Raw genomic sequence first — 18,710 nt, 5'->3', positions numbered from 1 at the left:
ACCGATCCTGCTCTACAAAAATAAGATGACATGATATGATTTAAAAGAAAATGATTTTGATGCTAGCAAGCTATCTTTATTTCTTTTGCGTATTTATCCGTCACATTATGTCTTGTAGTTCGTTTATTGCTTGTGTTGATGTACTTATTTCTTAAGTTTTGTTTGTAGTTGTTTTATGCTTGTGATCTTATTTTAGCTCAGATGTTGCCTTGACTAGTTTCAGCTGCTTCATGAGCTGAGTTCAGATTTATTAACAATGAGAGCATGCAAACTGATGGTCACAGATAAAGTTCACAGTTTAAGTTTTTCTTTCAAACACTTTATGATTACACATTTTCATGGACTTCTAAGCAAGATCCCAGACATTACTCACATTACACACATTGTTCAATTTTTCTTTATCACAAAGTTTTGAGCCTTAATTATTCCTTTTTGCTTTTGAAATGTATTCTTCAATGATGGGATGGGTCTTTGTCAACGTCCAGAATGCATCATGCATCCTGAATACTTTTTAAGTCTATCAGATGGAGTCCGTCTGTGGGTTTGTCATCGTCATATTTTATTGTCCTGTCTTCTCCAGGCTTCCTCTCCTTTGAGCTCTGAGATGGAGGGCGGTGAGACACAGACGTGCCGCCCTATGGACGACCTGATCACAGAGATAAAGGGAAGAGAGACAATCAAAGATAAAGAGAATAAAAGAGATGACGAGATGAAAGCAAGGATCGCTGCGTCACTGACTGAATTGCTCATTAGATCAGAACAGACCACATTTTGAGAAACGCCCAATGTTAGGAGACGACACTGCGGTGTGCATCTTTTCCCATCCAAACTTTCCGTCTGCCTTTGGCTCCAAACAAATTTCTCCACTCCTGTTCCGCAACACATTTTCATGACCTTTACAGAGGCCAAAACACAGTGTTGGAGAAAGTCTTGTGGCTACTGAAGCATACTGTGACGTATATGATACTAGAGGGCCATACATTATCCCGTCACTGTCTGTCAGTTACCCATTACCTCCCTCCTTGCTGAAGATCCTCTTCACTGAAGAGCTTTGTCAGTCTCAGCATGTACAACGAGCCTAACAGTTTAGATTCAGCATCTGTGGTAGTGGTCCTCCTGGAATCTGAACTTACAGTGTGACAAGGTCGCAAGATAAGATGTAGTGGTATTGGAAATAATAAATACCATTGGTCTCCTGATGAGGGATGAGGTGACTGTGTGGCCAAGGATGGAAACCAATGGTTCAGTCTCAAATCTCAAAAAACAGACCAACGTTCTGGAGCAAATCTTCAGGCCCTCTAACCAGAAGCAGAAGTCTGCTTCTGGTGAGACAGAGTGGCTTCATAAAAACCCACACGAAGCTTAAAGGGATGGAGAAGAGCGAGGTGAATGAACAAGCGGGGAATGAGGCAAAATCTGCAGGAATGAAGCTGGATAAAGAAGTGTTAGAAGGAGACGGATGTATTTCATGAACCATTCAGCACCTTCCCCCGTCACCCACATTATTGTTATGTCTGTCCATCTGGCGTGTAAACTATATAGGCCAGAAGGAAGGAAATGGCCTAGGAAGAAGGATGAGAGCAAGATACCTTCTCTTCTCAACTATTATTCTTTGTTAACCAGTTTTTTTAGCACTGCTCAACCTCTATGGTGGTTTTCATTAAGAAAGGAATCACCTTGGGTTTGCCAGGACCCCTAATCAAAACCAGACGTGTTGGAGCTTTTAATTGAAGCAAGATGGACCTCCACGTTGTACACAACTAGCTAAATGTGACAACTTATCCCATCACTACAACAGTGTTTCCCAACGGAGCGGAGAGAAAAACATCCTTTCAGTGAGGGGAAATCTAGAGGTTTGTTAATATGGCTCTGGTTTCAGAGGGCTGTTATTGTTGAAACAACTCCAGACTATTATTTACAACCACATGAAGCTCTCTTTCTGCATTGCATTACTTGCATTGTGTTTTAGCGTTTTCATTTTCTCACTGGGTAATGTTATGTCCATTAGAGCAGAGTTTGCTTCAAGCTTGGGAGTTCCAGCCTGTGTGTCCAGTATTAAAATAGCTCTTTGGTCAGCGGAGCTTGCTTTTAGATGAAAGAAAACCAAAGTCTGAATGAAAACGACAACCTCTGAGTTAAGGATGTTTTTTTTAGCCAAAGCACCAGTTCCATTTTTGCTGTTAAAAAGGTAATGTTCTCATTCAGATTTCAGCTTTTATATAACTCAAACCACTCCTTTATTTGTCATGTTTGTACACATTTTAAAAATTGAAGAAAATAAACCATTTACCAGCCACCTTGTCTTTCACTCAAAACTTTCTCATAATCCACTATAAGTGTGCGTTATTTTGAAATATATTAATACATTGGAAATGTGGCTTCACTGACTCCTGCTGTGTGCTTCTCTTTTGTTGCTCATTTCCTTCTCAAAGCTCCCTTGATGTGGGGCTTGTTTTGCTGTTTTAGAGGAGTGTGTGACCTCAGTAAGTTATTACCCCGGCCCCTAACCATACACCCTCTCTGACCTCTGAGATCAGTAGGCAAAATGAAATCACCTGGCTTGGTTGGAATTGAGCTTCACTAAGTGAACATAAAATGATGTTCAACTTTAAGTGAGAAACCTGAAAGTCATACATCTTTGATTATTTTATGCACAGAAAAAAAGTTATCTGTTTAGAGATTTCATGAAGCTTTGTGAATATGTAAATCCAACGGGAGTATGCTGGATCCACTGGAATGAATGCAAGAAACATGTAATCACCCACAAATTGTTTCCCACCCAGGCAGATTTATACAAGGCTAAGTCAATGAATTGTTTAGCAGTAGGAATCCAGAGTCTCCAGGGCCATGACCACAGGCATGAAGAGTATCCTCAAGAGACAGAAATAAGAGACAAAAAATTAAAGCGATGTTGCATATGATTTTCAAACCTTTTATTATCAATGCCTAGTCAGTGAAATTAATGTTGACAAATCATCTTTCTGTATACCTCAAAGAGGAAGCCATAAATCATTCAGAATTTTATCAAATTTTGTCCAGGATTTTCGGATTTGACCAATAGAACGCTTCTAGTAGGTTTGTACATAAAAGCTGAATCTTGTTTACTCCTGTAAATAAATTTTGGATGTGGGAATTACATCACATCCAACTTAACTACAGCTATTGTTCCACTCACTGACTAAACTTCCTATCATTAACAATGCAAGCTAATAATGTATTGCTGTACAATACCATCATTGGGTGTGGCTTTCTGAGATTTCTAAAATACAGGTTAGTAGTTATTTACTCCTGCAACCTATTTCAGGAAAAGGGGATGCTGCAAAGACATTGACTAAAGTGCCAAGCCTCTTATCTATCAGCATTTTTATATTTGGCCAAAAATACCAAAAACTTTTGGCAGTATTGTAATGTCTCCTGTCTGATGCATACTTTCACTCTTTTGGAATCCTGAAAAGGCACTAATCCTTCATCTTTAAAGCAGTCGTGTTTTTAAATGTCAGCATGAGCAAAAATGGCAAAAATTAGAGAGAAGGAGTGGCAGCACGGTCGGTACAATTAGTTTGGATGGACGGACGGATGGACAGACGGACCAGCAGATGCCTGAATATATATTCCATCTATTCTAGATAGATGTAAATAAAAATATTTTTCCATATTTTCCGTAGATCTGAAAAAAAAAAACTTAAATCAAATCCCATACTCTCCAGACTTCAGAAAGCCCTGTGTGTTATTCCCACACAGAGGGCTGCATTGCAGCTGTGGGTAAGCAGGGGCTGTCATGGCAGGAGAGGAGGGATACAAGGAGGCCCAGTGTAGAGGGGCTGATTATTAGTTAAAAGAGAGAACAAACTAAGGGTTTCAATATGTCCCACAGCATTTTAAAGAAAGACAACTGAGTTAGAGAAGCCAATTTAGTGTGCCACAACAAGAGTGTTTGCATTTTCAAACTGTTATTCTAACCAACTGTTTATTCTGCCATCTTTAAGCCCTCATTTTGCTCTTTGCTGCCTAAAACCTCATCCCCTAACTTCTTATGTCCCAAGGAGGTCATATGACATGAAACATTGAAGCTTCAGTAGGTAACTTGAAACACTGAAGGCTTCAGTAGATAACTTGTATAAACCATATGTTTTCTTTTTGTACATATTTGTTAAAACTGACACTGAAAGTACATAAGACAGATAATCTGTGAAAAAATGAACTCCTCTGCCTTCTCTCAGTGCTTCCAGTGCTATCTGCAGAAAGGCAGCAGCGCTCCTGGCCAGGACCAACCAATCAGAGCCAGCGGAGGGTCTTAGCGCTGTCAGACATGCTCATGTATATGCTGCCCCCACCCCGCCCCTTCCTCTATGCAGCACTACAGCTTGATCCCGACAGCGCAGTGTGCCGTGAATGCGCAGTCTAGTTAGCATTGCCACCGATGGCAGCGTCTAAACAGTTTTCCTATAGCAGTAAGATGTTCCTCTGCCAGTAGCACAGATGCAGCAAACCAGCAATTTTGAGGTTGTACCCACAGCTTACACTGAGCAGCCCACACACCAGCATGATGGACATTAAGACACTCCTCCTGGCTCTGAATTTATGTTTTGATACGTAGTGGTGTATTTCTGCAGATGTCAGTAGGACCACTGAGAAGAGGCAGAGGAGTTCTTTTTTTCACAGCGTTTTAACAAATATGTAAAACACAAATTTTTATAAGTTACCTTCCGCAGCTTTAACTGTCACCTCCAAAAGGTTATGTGAGGACGTTGGTATCGTCAAGACAGTTAGCTGTTAAACATAAAAATGCTAATTTGTATTTATGTAGATAATTCAAGACTAAAACTGTAATACCTTTACATTAAGAGGCTCCTGATAAATCTTAAATGTGGATTATATCATCTTGATCAATGCAGTTTTGACTAATAGGGTTTTTAACTGCACTCATCTCCTGATCTCTAAGATTTTATATCAGCTGCACTGCCAATCAAGCCCTAGTACACACTGCTTGGTTTTTATTATATAATATTGCATATTATATTGTAAGGACAGTAACAGGTTTGATAAGAAACATATTTTCCAAAAAGCTACCTACCTTCATAAAGCTTCAAAGGTATTCTTGAAAAATAAGAGAACAAAAGTTGAAGTTCCAGTGAAAGCCACACATTTGGGGAAATGTTACATTATGAATAGCATAGCATGCACAGCTAAAATCCTTCAAAGCTAATGGTGTTGACTGAGTCAAAGGCAGCTGAAATATTGCAAGCTCTCATTCAATGAGTCATTAAAAACATATACATTCAGTGTGCTTGTATCACACACAGCTTCAAAGCATTTGGTCAACCACATGACAAGAGGAACTGCACTCCAATTGGTCCACAGACCGTGCTGCTGCTGTGTGTGAAACATCTTTCAGTTTGTTCTTTAAATTATGGTAAGGCTAATGACACAGACAGTGATGACAGCAGTGGGGTCCCACCAAAGCCCCCCAATATCATCACAATCTATTGACAACAAAATGAAAGCAGAGCAGCTCCCAGAGTCATAAGTGTATAACAAACACGAACATCCTAAAGCGCGTCCACATTTATCTTGAGACTTTTGATCAAAACAAGGAGTGGCAGGGAACCGTTATTGATTGCCTCCCACTCCCTGTGAAGTAGATGGGCCCAAAACAAATAAATCGTAGTCAAATGTAGTTGTGGTTTAGGCACAGCATGAACAGACTTCTGATCTCCCCTTTGAATAAAAGACCACTGAGCATGTGACGGCGCGAACGATCAAACCGCCTGATGATGACTGAATGCCAAAATATTCAGCCGACCACAAAAACATATTAATATTATATATTATGTTTACGAAAGAGGAGGAAGCAGCTCATAGACAACTGACTTCTTTTGACACGAAACACCCGCTCAACTTCATTGAATATGTCTCATTAGTCTGGATTCCTTCCACTGTGCTGGAGGGACCCTTCCCAACTCTGAGCCGTTAAAACAAACAGGGAGGTCCCTGAGCACGGTGCTTTGGACAAAGGTTAAAGCAACATCCTCGAGCACTATTCATTTCGGAGAATCCATCCCGCTCGCTGGCTTTGATCCTCTCTCGAGCTCTCTGCTCCTCTTTCTCTGTTTCATACTCAGATTAGGTAACGCGAAAGTTGTTTTTTTACGAAGGAAAGAGTGCAAAGGAAAGCAAAGTTCATTGTGAAAACTAAAGGACAGGATCTCTGCAAGTTGTGACTCACAGCCTGGAGCTGAACCCACAATGGCAAGTGCAAAAGAGGCATGAGAAGTTAATCAGCACCCTAATTTTTTAGGAGTAATTGTGTCTGAAGTTCAGCTGTTGAAGGCCCCTGAGGGAAGCCTATCCCTCAGGCTGTTTACCTCCACTGGAGCTGTTTACTTGACCCTCTATGATTTACAGGCATAACCAAATAAAAACATCCAGCAAAGTTCAAACAGCTAGTGACGCATAAAGGGTGTAATAGAAGGGACAGTACTGTGTTCGATGATGGCTCACAGCTGGACCTCCCCACGTCACCTAAAGCAATGAGGATGAACTAAGCAGACCACATACCCAAAGTTGTTCTTTCCCAGACACTTAAAACTTCTTTTAACTTGGTGCTGATCAAAATGTTCATTTCAATGGAACTCTGTATAATTCAATAATTTAAGAGGAGTCTTTGTAAATTAGTTTTGAGTCCCTGATGTGAGCACATAAAATCATGTACCAAGTCTGGGGCATATTTCATCATATTTCAACATTGTTAGCATTTGGCCATTTGTACAATGTTGTTTATGTTTTGACAAGGGGAGCATTGTTGTGTAGCAACGGATCCATTTACATAATTTCTTGATGTTGTAAGCACTTACATAATGGGCCCATTCATTTGGATTGAACTGCAGCTCCCTTCAAGGCCCCTGGACCTGCAAACAACCGGACACACACCCAAACGTCTGCTGGGTCGCACCGTTTATCAGAAACCTACCTCTGCCACACATCAGGATGGGAAATGCTATCTTGAGAAAATGGATGTGGGGAAAGAGAGCAGAGAAAATAGTAAGAATTGATTTCATCTCATATACAGTTATAGATGTACCCAGCATATGTTGTGGATCATGTGACATGCTGTAGACACATGTTAGGCAAACGAACAGCCAGAACAGGATTTTGTTGTGGCTACTCCTGAAGCAGAGGAATCATCTGAGAGGGCATAGTTTAGATCATGTTCTCCCAAAGAATGATGTCATCCCTTTTTTGAATTAGCAGCTCAGGTCACATTTGACCTCTTCGTGTACTCATGTACTCCCGGCAGGAACAAATGTGGCTGAAAAACATAGTAAAATAAATGGCAGCTTGCCTCATATTAAAATAGTCTCTTAGTTAAAAACGAAATAATTGTTGACAAGCTTTTCACTTAATGTAGGTATAGTTACAAGGAACACATTAAATCTATGTTGGCAACCCTTTCTAGGTGCCATTTATTATTGGAAAACATTATTCAAACATCTAACACAGTTCCTCACAAGCTTCTCTATTCTTTTTCACTTTTTTGTCATTTTACAACCACACATTTAAGTGTATTTTGTTTACATTTTAAGTCATATACTAGCATAATGCAGGACATGATTTAGACATAAAAAGAGATTGATAAAAGACTTCCACATTTTTTTACACATAAAGATTTGAAACGTGTGGTGTGAATTTGTATTAAACTCCATGAGTCAAAACTTTGTAAAATCACACTTTGCTACAATCACAGCTAAGCCATGTCTCTACTGTACTAGCTTTGCCTACCTTGATCCTGAAAATGTGTCTCATTTGTCTTTGTAATGTAGCTCAAGTTTGATCAGACTCCATGGACCAACAGCTTTCAAGTGAAGCCACAGATTAAATTTAGGTCAAGGCTTTGGCTTTCCCCATATCATATAAATCTAAATTTGTTCTAAACTATTCCACTGCTGTATTAATTTTGTTAGGGTTTTTTTGTCTCATTGTTGGAGTATGAACATCTGCCACACTCTTCCAGGACTCTGCCCTGTCTGTGACTCCATCCTTCTTTCCATCATCTCTGACCAGCTTCCTTGTTCCTTTTCAAGAGTATCACAACCGCAGCGTGATGCTGCTGCTTCGAGGATGGTGTGTTCAGGGTGTTGGAAATTATCCTTCCATTATCCACAGTGAGCAAGAATGCAAAACTGCACTAGAGATGCATCTTGGAGCCAAAGTGGTGTTTATGTTTTTAATATTTCTAATTCACATACAGGGTCAATGAAAAGCTGTTGCATCTGTTGGAAACAACAGTTGACACCACAGATCCCAAACCTTGGAATATCTGTCCAACTAGAATAAAGCGAATATAAAGAATATGTACATATAAATTTAAAAAGTAAAATAAATGTTTGCAGGGTCGTAAAATGAGAAGAGTTCTTGTTTTTGACCCTGATATTTCAAAACTGCTCATCACTTTCTGAGTTAAAAACCAACTACTATTAGACTTTGAAACATACTAATTAAGATAGCTGTTCTATGAAAACACAGATATGATGTTCTTAGTGCTTTTTGGAAATTTAAGAAAAGAATTGCTGTTTTAGCACTCTTTGTAGCTAACTCATGCAATTTGTCAAGGGGAAAGGTTAGTGAATCAACTGTGTCTTCATTTATAAAAGAAATAATCAGTGTGAGAATTTGTGATGTGACAGCATACCAATGCACTTATGAAACTAAGAAATTTAAGTAGTAGTTCTGCATCCCTCTGAGACAGAATGTTCCTATTTTTGTCAATATTGTGTAACTGACCAAAGGAAATCCTACAAATTTGCTTTATTTGCAAGTTAGGAGACACACGCTGGTCAAAAGCAATATTTTATCAGTGTTATGAAATGTGCCGCCCTTTCACAATTAGTTCAGCTAAAAATGTACAGACAGCAGTTAAGTTTAATGCTGACAAGTCGGTTCTGGTGGTTTCAGAATGTGGAAAAACACATTACCTCAGCTCATGGATGCACTGTCTTTAGATATAGAGTGGCAAGGAAAAACAGCAGAGGCAAAGATAAAACCTTAAATCTCAAATAAACACACCAAGGATATAGGCAGTCTATAGGCCTCTATCCTATTTGTACAAATGAGAAATGTCCAGCTTTATAATTTCACTTTAAATGGATGTTTTAATTTTGTTGACCAGGACACATTCTGGTAATTACCTCCATTTTCCTTTGTAAATATTGCTAGTGGAAGGTTATTGAGTGTTCAGAATAACCAATAAGAGCCAACATGATTGTCTTGGCATTGTCAGTCATGCTCGTGTACGTGCTACTCGCACCCTTTCTTTGCTCTCATCTACACTACGACCAGTTTCCCAGAGCAGAGTCTGCCACAAATGGTCAGGCTAGTTAGCATGGCCACTCATGACAACAGAAAAACAGTTTTCCTGGAACGGTGTTTCTACACCATCAAGTACAGTGAGTAGCACCTACACAAAGTTGATTGACAGCACTAAGACCTTCGCCCTTGCTCTGATTGGTTGTTTCTGACCAGGAGCAGTGAAGGAGTATAATATTTTTTTTCCCACAAAATTTCAGTCCCATATTTACATATTTTAAGTAAATATGTAAAAAGCAGTTATTTTTGTAATGGTAACCATCTACCACTTACATCAACACAAATAACGTATTTAAGATGAATATATGTGTACGTGCAACAATGTACCCATTCTTTTTCAGCTTCTGCAGCATTAACAGTAGTAAAAACCCAGACATCCCCTCCTGAGTAACACTCTGTATTTCCTCCAGGGGTAACCCTGAGATGTTTTCAAGACAGAAGGGATATGCATTCCCTTCAGCAAATTCAGAGTTTGGCCAGAGGTCTTCAAGCGTATTACATAGTGGGCAAACCTCCAAACAGAGGGAGTCAGGAGGTGTCCCGATCAGATGACTGAACTTCTCATGTTATCTTAAAGAGTGAACCTCCTTTCAGCTGATTGTATCCAGATGTTTTTTGTTTTTTTTCTTGGTCATGATCCAAATCTCATGATCACAGGTGAACCCGATGAATTGAGATCTGTTTTGTTTTTTGTTTCCTGTTTCCTTCTTTAGTGCCTCAGACAAGAGCACCTGATAACCAAAGATAACGCCTCACTTAATCAGAATAAAACTCCACCGTAGAGTGAAGGTCATGGTTTCACGAAGTCAGAATGAGCTCATTTGCAAAAACAGAGGACGTAGTTTTGTGTTGTTGTTGTTCATGTGGTTGCTGTTTTTAGATTATGAAGATGTTGTCAGTAAAATATTGTGGATATTTACATAGCTCTAAGCATAAGCTCATTTGATCCCTCAATGTGTGTACTCTTCAATACCCTGACGTATAAATGCAACTTTACAGTCATTTGGTGTTTCGTCTTTTAGAAATGTACACCCATGGTTGGATCCTTAAAATAGAAGAAAGGAAGAAATTAAATTAAAGGGGGAGGAATGAAATGAATAGAATACTAAAAATACATAGTTACAGATGAATTTGTTATTCCAAGGTCTCCGCTGCACTAGCACACCTTCTTAAACAAAGCACCATCAAAAAAATGATCATCCAACCATAGGCATGCAGCTAAATTTGGACACTTACAAAGTGAAAAGTGCAGACAACAGGCAGAGAAGAAAGGAAGGAACATTGTGAATATTAATCATCATAATCCTGACAAAAACACTGACATAGCTGGTGAAGAGCCAATATGTTTTTTTGTTTATTTTTTTCGAAAGTAATGGTAGAAATACAAAGCAATCTTACAGCTAAATACTTATAAAAATCTATCTGACATCACTTACCAAGGCGTATCCACATAACAAACAGAGCTCTGTTTTATTCTGAGAACGTGATAGTCTCACACTCTGCTTTCACTGTTGAACCCTCACTCTTTTTTTACCATTATGCGTATTCACACACACACACACACACCCCCACAAACTATACTCACATATACAGAACTGTGTTCTCAGACAACACCACTGACGGATATTCCTGGTGTGGTTGAAGGGTGGAGTGGGGAAAACAGTGGACCAAACCAGGTTTAAAGTTAGAATTGTGTTGTCATATGAAAATGATCTCACTTCTAAATTAAGAAAAGTCCTGATGGAGACTTTGGATCATAGTACAGTGCGGACGGCACCCTGATGTCTCTTTCACTGCACGATAATAATCTCATATAACCAAATGACATGATTTTACAAAGACTGGCAAGGAGAGATGCCACATGACGTAAGCCTTTGACTCCGTTGCTTCCTTTTCGATGCCAATGAGTCCACCTAACACTGATGGATCCAAGCAAAAATGATTTCATTGTAGGGCTCCAATCCAATTACACAAGTCCTTTTGAATTTACAGCACAGTACTGATGAGTCCTGATTTTTTTATCCAAACTAGAAGCTGAACGGGAATCTTTATAATGACTGTCATGGAATAAAAACCAAGAGTAATCAAACAGATTACTTGGCTCTGCACCGACTCGGGCCTGCCAGCAGTGTGGCTTTCGCACTGGTAAATATTTGCTGTGAGTTGAGTAGCATGGCATCGGCACATCAGAGGGATATTTTGTGTTTCCCAAACATTAGCCCGGTGACGTCAGGGGCTCTTAATGATGTTTAACAAGCCTAGCCAGTCCAGCATCACCCCATAAACAACCCCGATACAACCTGTGTCCCCTGTTCAACTCTATTGGAGCACAAAGGAGCAGAACACCCTAGTAATCTGGCTGTTCTCCATGTTATTTTAGGTTAACAAAAGACAATTAAGAGGCTCTGCAAAGACCTTCCTTAAGTCATTTTTGTGTTTGCACTTTCACCACACAACAGATGTGGGGCAACTTAGTGTTGACCTACTGAAAGACTTAGAAAAAAAATGTTATAGTCTGGAAAACCCATAACACCGTCACCCAAAAAGAGCAGCTGATGTCAGACTGTTTTCTACCTTGCCATGTTAGACTATCAAAAAATTGTGTGGCTAAATGTGAGAAAATGAAGCGTCTGGTTGCATTTTAGGTCCATAATGTTGGCCCAAAAAGTTTCTTTCTATTGTGTTTATTGTAAGAATTGTAAACGGCAGACGAATTTATAACAAGATGAAGGGCGGAGTATCAATAAGAATGTGTAAAAAGTGATGTTTGACGTTTAGTAGCAAAGTTTGCTCACCTTCACAGGATATAATGAAAACTTCTCTTTACCATTTTATCTCCTTTGGTTTTACACCCTTGAACTAGAAAAGTATAACATATAAGCAATCAATGAAGTAGAAAGTTGCTTCTTCAGCTTTCTACTTGGATCATAGTCGGATCAGAGTACCATTTTGATGGGACTGAAATGTCTGTCTATTGCTGTAATGTTCCAGTCTTATTTCTTTTCCAACATTTAGAGATGAACTGACCTTCTGGAAGAGATACTTCAGTGGTTCAAGAGAGGTTCCAAGTTGTCAGATAATAATACCAGACAAATCAGACAAATCATGCCATAAGCTACACTTTCAGTTTTGAGCGTGCAGTATTCTAATGTGAGAGAATCTTTATCCAGATTGAATGTTTACACAATGTTTGGATTTAGTAATGCTGTAATTAGGTCATTACTGAGATTTTTCAGTAGGAGTTGAATAAATGCTGCATCGGTGAGGCGCGTCTTTTTAGTCTGGCGTTCTAGAACAGCAGCACTTATGATGAGGAATTTCATGGGCTATTCTAAAAGAACCTGTGACAGCCTGATGATCTAATTATATATACCTGTGAAATGCTTAGAAATGCAATGGTTATTCAGGTAAGACACAACAAATATGATATTGCATTGGGAGGGTATAAGGACAGAAATCACTGCATTCATTAAAAATTAAAAATATACAGGTAAATAAGTACATAAAGCGAGGGAGGTATACGTTATAATTTGCGACTGATTATAAACAATTTCCATTCACAACAGTATAGGACAGGAAAACCAAAGGGAGGGAAAGACAAGGTCGCTGGGGTTCATTCTCATCCGGCAATCCTCAAACACACACACAAACAAAACGTTGCATGGAGCAGAGTTTTCCAGCAGGAGCTCAATTTGTGTTTGGGCTCACTTACACTATTATATTGGTTGAGTATGATCTCAGCTCAGACTGAAGCTAAATGTTTGTGTCTGCCTGTTTGTAGGTGGGATTTTCTATACGTGCATGTGAGTCTTCTCAGTCTGCAAGTGTGTTTGTGCTTCAGCATGTGTGTGGGACCATGCAAAAAGTGTGCGAGTAATATCCTGAGTTTACATTTGCACCAGTGGCTGTGCATATATGTGAGTTTGTTTGTGGGTGAGCGTCTAGGGTTGCCAGAATGTCTGACTGGAGAGCAGAGGTCATGCTAAGGTTGGGATGAAGTCAGAATGTAATTATGCTTCAATGAACCAAATGGGAAGTAATAAAGACCAGCTGCAAGCTGTGCAACTCTTAAAGTTTAAAGCAAGCTGCACATTTTCTTTACCGCGCTCTGCGGAGAAGGAAAATACTTGGTATATATGGGTTAGAGGAAAACTAAAAAAAAAACTAAACTAAAGGAAAAACAACAAAAATACTTTATGAAAGGGTACTGTGCTAGCTGGAAAGAAAAAAGATAACAAAAATTAGGAAAAAATATTTCCATTGAGACTGTAATAGGGTGAAGCTGCCAAGGATTCCTGGCATGTAGCCAGGGATGATGATGGTCACTGAGTGCATATACGGGATTAAAGCTGTGGAAAGGGAGGGTGACACACCAGGTGGTTTTACTCGGGCGATCCAGTTTTGACTGCCTGTGTCTAAAAAAGAAGGAATGGAAAGGAAAAAAGAAACATCAACTGGCCTGTAAAAAACGCTGAAGAAAAATAGGAAAAATAAAACTTTATCTTCCCCTGAAGGAGCCTCCGTTTTTCTGTCCATCTTGTGATTTTTTTTATTTGTTTTGTTCTCATCTATTTGCTTCCGTGTTTGCCTTTGTTTTTCTCAATTTCCTATTTTTCCAATCCAATCATCTTTCTAACTCAGGACTATTTCCCAGAGTTTGCCACCATTTTTTGAAAAATACAGAATCTTCATTCAAAAAATGTTCAACATAAAATGAGCTGAAAACTGAAAACATCTGGAGCAAAATTACAATAGTTGGGAGTGCTAGGTGTCATTTTCAATTTCAATTATTTCCTCTTAACATGATTGTGGAAATATATCACATTATTGAGGTAAGTTCTGAAATGTCACAAAGTCTCTCCTTTGGCCAAGATTTTGTTCTTATGCAAGTTGGAGAGCAACAACTAACCAAAATGTTTTGAGCTCTGTGATCAAGAACCCAAAGTCAGTTTTTCTTTTAATCTGCCTAATATCATTAAGAAAAAATAAACAAAAGCATTCAGTTTAAACATCAATTAATGAGCAAATAAATAGATTTTACAATGAATCGTTAGCATATAATATTTTGGGGGATTTTAAATCCAATACAGACAATTTTGGGGAGTTTTCATAAAACAATTCAATTTTCAATATGTGATGCTTTAAAATAGTGCTCTGTTTAAAGAGCTTAGAAATTCACATGCTTAGATATTGCCTTTGTTTCTGCTAATTTGTTATATATAATGTTTGGGATCATGAGACTAAACGTCATTTCAGTAACGGGTAACTTAAGTAAAAACAAAAGGCAGATTTCCAATGATGATTTCAGGACTAAATATAAATAAGTTTTTTGGTAAAATGGAGTTTCACTATTGCCAGATGGGCCTGCTTATTCTTAGACATATAAGATAAAAATATACATAATTCAAAAGAACATCTACTGGAAAAAACAAAATAGACTAAGTGGAACCTTTGGATAGGTATTCATCAATTTAAGTTTGGTGGAAAACTATCATAGTATTAAAAAAAGGGACATCATACTCATAGCAATGAAATGATTTGGGGCTGCACTGATTGATTAATGGATTTATGAAAATCCTGAAGTAGAATGTTTATTTGAAGGACACCAGGAAGTCCAACACTGATTACTTAAAAAAAATATTTTGGAGAGTTCTCTACTACATTTTTGGACTTAAATCTCATAAAAATGCTTTGGTATGGCCCTGCACAGGCCATTAAAGCTAAGCAATTCTTCAGTCTGTCTGATTTAAACCAATTTTTTTAAAGAAGAGTGAGCCACAATTTCTCCAGATTGATGTTAAAGACACATTGACAAGTTGTCATAAATAAGACAAACAGATATTCGGGGGAAGTTACTTTTTACCCTACAGGAAAAGGCTGCTATGGATGCCTTTACCCTTGTCTGGCCATTGTCTTCCTATCCAATTGACATGACGCCGGCTCCGCCCACATGCTAACGTAGAGCAATCCTCCCCCAATCATTCCAGGGCACTTGTCAGCAACTGACCAATCAGCATTCCAAGTACAGTAGTCTCGACAAATTTGACAGTATCTATCATAGAAAACACGCTGAAGTCAGAGAGATTTTGAGGAAAATAATAGATAATCACGGTCCAAGTTGTCAGTGGGTAATATGAAATCCTGACAGCCGTCACCCAGAACATACAGAGGGTGGAATACAATTTATTACATTTCCAAAATCAAAAAGGAGTCTGGAATAAGGCAAAAAATGGATCATGGACTGCAGCCCACCTCACATCCAGTTGGATGAAACTGATGGACGGGAAGTACCATGTTAGTCTGCACCACGAAGGTAATTGGTAGTAAACATCCCAGTTTTTGTCATAACAATACTTACTGATAACTCTGTGCCATCGACTCAGGGCTCCTCTGTGCTAAGACTTAAAAACTCACAGCTAATGGCTCTGGCTCCGTGCTAACGACTCAGGGCTCCGTGCTAACAACTCACAGCTCAGTTAAATTAAAATAACAATGCTAAACATCTAATCATTTCCAGATCAATAAGTGAAGGTAGTTATGCTGGATTTTATGCGTGTAGATTCCAACGGTAGCTCTATGGCAGCATGAAAACAGACCGTCCTAACTGCTATATTGGCATTTAAACACAGTCTCATACTACTGTTTATTTCTAAGCATTTTCCTGAAGGCAGATTTTCACAAGCCGGTATTATTTAAGTAATTACTCACCCATTTTGTCCCGCAGTGTTCACACTTACATTCAATCAGACGTTTTTGTCCCTCATTTGTCCTCTTGGGCTTTATCATTGATTTCTCTGTTATTTCCCACCTAGTAACCTTACAGACCTGATGTAGGACTAGTTACAGAATTTTCTTGCCTGCCGTCTTTGCCTCAGTGTTGGTTTATAAGGCAAAAATGACTCAAAAAATGTCTAAGGTAACGCAGTTAGGTCCGTTAGTCTGCCTTAATAACAGTGTGGTTGTTGGAGGACTGCTCTACTTCCGCATGGGGTTGGAGCCGGCGTCATGTCAATTCCGTTCAATTTTCATCTCCCTTCAGCTCATCTGGGGTTTTTTTTCCCTTTGAGCTGGATTTTTCTGGTAGGAATTTCAAGAGGCCCAATTAATATTCAAAAGGAGAAGTTGTGAATGATGCCGTTAAGCTGTGCTGTTAGAACTGTAATCTACGTGTAGTTTTATCAATGGCAGCGGAGAAAGTGTATATCAGTTCGTGTATTGCCACAATTCATAATATTGAATCAAAATGAACATCATTTAACTCAGCACTTCTCTCTTCCAGTGGAGTATGGTTGTTTACAGTGCGCAAATTTTCTGGCAAGCTTCATAGTATCAAACTGGAACATTACATACATTATGGTTAGCGATTGGGTAAAGTGTAAAGCTTCAATAGAGATCACACCTCCAGGAAACAATCGCTTTTAAATAGCCAAATATCCAGACCCTCTGTACAAAACAATACGCTAGAAAAAGGGGCTAGTTTTTATAAGGCTACTTTTTCCCTTTTCCCTAATAAATGAACATTATTACCTGAAAACAACAACAACAATAAGTCTCCTAAGGATAGGTTAATATTCACATTGATGCGTCTTTCTTTACATTTAAACATTGGTTTTGCACTTTTGCATGTGTAGATTACTGTGTAAAATGTGCTTCTAGTAATGCGTGGCTCATGGGGTCCCATGAAAGTATTTAAGAGTTATTGGGGAACTTATATGAAAGAGAGTGAGTGGTAAAGCTTGGCTCTCACAGCTCAGCCCACTTGCTGGAGGGAACAAACGACCTGGTTTCTTTGAGCTTCCTGGGAAAAACAAGCATGACTTTATCAGGGAAAGTACAAGTCACCGGGTTCTGATGTGGAACTGGAGGCTGCTGTCAGAGGGCAGCTACATTAACAGATATTCAGCAGCCAACAGTCATCTCTGAAACATGTGGTTCCTGTAAAAACAACACCCCCCACCTCAGCAACCCCTAGCACCATGAACTATCAAGTCATTCGACAGTGAAAGGCAGATGTGTTTTTTCCTAAGGGTGTCCCTTGTGGGTATGATGTATGCATGAACGTGCGTTTGTGTGCTTGCATGTGTAAGACAGGGGCTGTTTATTATTTCAGTCTCAAGGTCAACACCGTGGCACTGCAACTGGTCCTGATTTAGATAAGACCTCGGCAGCCCATTTTCTCAGACAGGGGTTAGTACCCGTCTGGTCAAACTTAGCAGTTACATGGAAAAGTCTTAACGGTTTTAATTTTAACAGGTATTTTCCTTCTGTTCTGGAGCCCTTATGGAAAGAAAGAGGATGTCTGGAAATGAGCAGGGGAGCATGTAACGGAGCTTTGGAACAGGAATCTTATGGAGGACAGACTCCCCACAATGATCACTCAATAAGGTTTTCATCTTCATCTTTTAGCCGATGCTCTAATAAAGCAGGGATTTAAACAGAATGCTTGCTTCACTTGAAAGTACTGCAAGCAATAAACCCCGGTTGGTGCCCCTCATGTATTACTATTTAAAGGGAACGTTCCCCCTAATCACATATCTCTCTGCTGGTTTTGAATATAAATATGTTGGCTATAGTGCTGTTTGCTTTTGTTAAACTTTTCAGAACCCTGGGGCACAGTACAATAACCAAACTTGCCAGTGCTTAAAACTAGAGTGACAAATGTGTGATTGCTTTTATAACTGCCATGTTAAAACTGCAATGTAGCTCAACCAAGAGAGTTGTACACATAGAGCACTCCCTGATCATCATGTGCACCTGCCCTGCATGTTTTAGGTGTCTCTGCTTCTGAACACCTGGCTTAAATGAATGGCCAGGTATCTGCAAAGAAGGCTATTCAATCATTTGAATCACAGACAGACACACATCTAAAACATGCAGGGCAGAGATACTTGGTCAGGACCAGGTTTGGTAACCACTGATATATAGTGTCTTGGAAAAAATATTTACACCCATTGAAATTTGTTCCACTTTGTCATACTACAACCACAAAGCTGATTCTGTTTTATTGGGGTTTTGCTGATGCAAGTTACAAATGCTGCTTTACAAGCCACATCTTCTTTCTATGCCCACTGTAGTTTTGCACCATTTGTCACACAGGAAGTATGTCAAAATATGTCTGGAGACGCTGTCGAATTCAGTTTTCACCCCAGGTTCTTGTCTGAAAGACTACTGCAGGTTTATGTCCCATCTGATGTCTCCTTTTTATTGAAATCCTCTGATTGTGACTCAAGATGAGACAAGGCAGTGGAGCTTTTTCATTTCTCTTTTACCAGTCAAACTAATTCCTGAAGGTCAAAATACAAGGCTACAGTAGCAGCATGAGTGGATAAGACGTCTGCCTAAATGCC

At 39.2% G+C, this 18,710-nt stretch overlaps 1 long non-coding RNA gene across 1 annotated transcript; it reads right to left on the bottom strand.

The window, feature by feature from the left end:
* Positions 1–297: 297 nt before the first annotated feature.
* LOC116729676 (uncharacterized) lies at positions 298–4,162 on the bottom strand. Its single transcript, XR_004341191.1, has 2 exons — positions 766–4,162; positions 298–646 (listed from the first exon to the last, which is right to left on the bottom strand). It is a non-coding gene; the product is annotated as an uncharacterized LOC116729676 (long non-coding RNA).
* Between the last annotated feature and the right edge of the window lie 14,548 nt (positions 4,163–18,710).

This window comes from Xiphophorus hellerii, chromosome 2 (assembly GCF_003331165.1).
Source record: "Xiphophorus hellerii strain 12219 chromosome 2, Xiphophorus_hellerii-4.1, whole genome shotgun sequence".
Taxonomy (NCBI): Eukaryota; Metazoa; Chordata; class Actinopteri; order Cyprinodontiformes; family Poeciliidae; genus Xiphophorus; species Xiphophorus hellerii.
This window is presented reverse-complemented; position numbering and strand designations above follow the sequence as displayed.